Source organism: Lissotriton vulgaris, chromosome 1_1, assembly GCF_964263255.1.
Source record: "Lissotriton vulgaris chromosome 1_1, aLisVul1.2, whole genome shotgun sequence".
NCBI classification, from domain to species: Eukaryota; Metazoa; Chordata; class Amphibia; order Caudata; family Salamandridae; genus Lissotriton; species Lissotriton vulgaris.
In genome coordinates, this window is record NC_141685.1 from 1,371,468,605 (window position 1) to 1,371,471,104 (window position 2,500).

The 2,500-nt window shown below is 40.5% G+C and overlaps 1 non-coding gene across 1 annotated transcript; it reads right to left on the minus strand.

The window, feature by feature from the left end:
• Positions 1-1,011: 1,011 nt before the first annotated feature.
• TRNAS-AGA (transfer RNA serine (anticodon AGA)) lies at positions 1,012-1,093 on the minus strand. Its single transcript has one exon. It is a non-coding gene; the product is annotated as a tRNA-Ser (tRNA).
• Positions 1,094-2,500: the final 1,407 nt, after the last annotated feature.

Consider the following 2,500-nt stretch of genomic DNA (forward strand, 5'->3'; position numbering starts at 1 on the left):
CATCTCCCCTGTACCTCCTCAAGCCATCTGTATGTGAAGCAAGACAGAGTTAAGGAACGGTCCATCTACACTTTTATTGTGAGGATGCTGCCGTGAGCTCCTCCCAGCTAATCACACAAACAGCAGTAAAGCAAGATAACTACACAGTTAGGGGGGACTGCATGGTTAGGTTTTTGAGGAATTATTGAAACTGACATCAGTGACCCATAATCAGAGCTGTGGCTAATGACTGCATGCCTAATTATGATGAAGCAAGCACCATGGCTCGTAGGGGCCCCACAACACACTTTTCTTAGCTCATTGAATTAAATTATAAACTTCTGCCATGTGTGAGTGGTAAAGGCTTGTTAATTTTGTTGCTTTTCAAATTCACGTCTGACAACAAGACGAAGGAACATTGGGGCATCAGACGCTTTGGAAAGTAGCCACCAACCGCAGAGAAAGAGAGAAAGAGGGAAAAGACAGTATGAGGTGTGGAGAAAACAGCAGCAGGTACAAGGAGCTCAAATGAGATTAATGGCGCCTAAATAGAGCACGTAAAGGAACAGTTACAAATCTAAGAAAAGGGAAAGAAAAGACTAGGAACAAACACAGAAAGAGCTTGTAGATGAAATTCTCTTCCAGGAACAGCAGGTTAAGAGAAATTACACAGGGAGCAGTTAAGCTTGTAACACGGGGGAGAATAGAAAAGAAAATGCAGTTTTATGAAGTGTGTTTGCCTAATCCAGCTAGCACTTTTATTTTATTTCTCTATTTGCTTATTTTATTGGTAAAGTAAGTTTCAAGTGCATGCACAGGTATGACCGAGAGAGGCAGGGTATAATAATTTGAAGCGTTTGCACCAGCGCTAATGAAGGACGAGAGTTATAGCAAAGATATGAAAACGGGAGCGATAATAAATATGTGATATGGCAATAGTGACACCAAAATAAGCCACCTATTTATAAAACTGACATGGAAGAAATACTAAAGGTTAACTTCTGAAATTGTAGCCGATGTTAAAAAGATTCTCGTTGTCGGCAGGATTCGAACCTGCGCGGGGAGACCCCAATGGATTTCTAGTCCATCGCCTTAACCACTCGGCCACAACAACTGACTGCAAGGTGTGTGCACATAATCTGTATGCAAGTTTTCAAGGTGTCCCACAGCAAATTCCTGATATTCTGCAATGCACTTTTTAAAAATAAGGTTTTTTTCAGCAGGCACAATCTCTCCTAAAAACAAAAATTGCATGCGTATATCTCTAGTTTGGAATACCATAGACTTGCTTGCATACTCTCATGGGTCACTCAAGTTTTTTGGACCCTATTGCACTCTGTTTTCGTGCTGCTTTTAGTATATGTCCCATATTAAAGAAGTCTACCATCTTTGAGTATTTGAGGCTCCTTTGTAAGTGCTTTATATTTTTTCCTTGAAGAGCTATATAATAAAGGGGTCCGGGAAGGATTGCATTTATGGAAGATAAAAGAAGGCCCACTTGTCTCACCAAATGCTGTAGAGAAACCTGATGTTTTACTCATGTTATCCTTAGTTCGTTTTTGTTAGACCTTGCATTCTTAAGGTGGTCCCAACCCCACCTTATTGCTTTTCACCTCCGCATTTTGCTGTATCTTTTTGTTGGCCTTAGGACTCTGATCACTTTATCGCTACTAATCAGTGCTGAAGTGCACGTGCTTCTTCCCTAATCATGTGTATAATTGGAGTATACCTGACTGACAGATTTAATTTACTTGAAAGCCCCTTGTAAAGTGGTATACCATATACCCAGGGACTGATTGTGCCGCCCAAAGAAATAGCATTTCAAACCTGTCTCAAGCCTGCTACTGCAGTGCCTGTGCTGCAGTATACTGCCACTTCGACTTGGCATTTAAAACTACTTGCCAAGCCTTAAACTCCAATTTTATTACATATCAGTAACCCCTAAGGTAGGCCCTAGGTAGTCCTAGGAGCATCATGCTATGTAAGTAAAAGGTAAGACATGTACTGTGGTAGTTTGTATGTCCTAGTAGTATCAAACAGTCTATTACATTTTTCACTACTGTGAGGTCTGCCCCTCTTATAGGTTAGCATTGGGTATTCCCTTATACTTTTTGGGGGGTAATTCCATATCAGAGAGGAGAAGCTTTATTTATTTATTGATAAATCCTATCTACTGGTGAGGTTGGATTTAATCTTACTATTGTATAAATGCCATTTTTAGAGAGTGAGCATTTCTCTGCACTTACTGCTCTATTTGCATTGAAACCTGTCTTCGATTGACGTCTGGATTGGGCTGCGAGACAGCTACATATGTGCATTCCCTGTAGACAGCCACAACACAGGTCACTCAACTGCAACTGCATTCATCTGCATTCTGATTGGCCTGGGGGAGAGCTCCGCTCCCCTTACCGCAAATATGTTCAAGAACGATAATTTATGTCAGTAAGTACAGTATACCTACATCTTATAATCATGTGTGTTTAAATAATTTGTTGTTAGATCGTTTAAATATTGAAAAGGA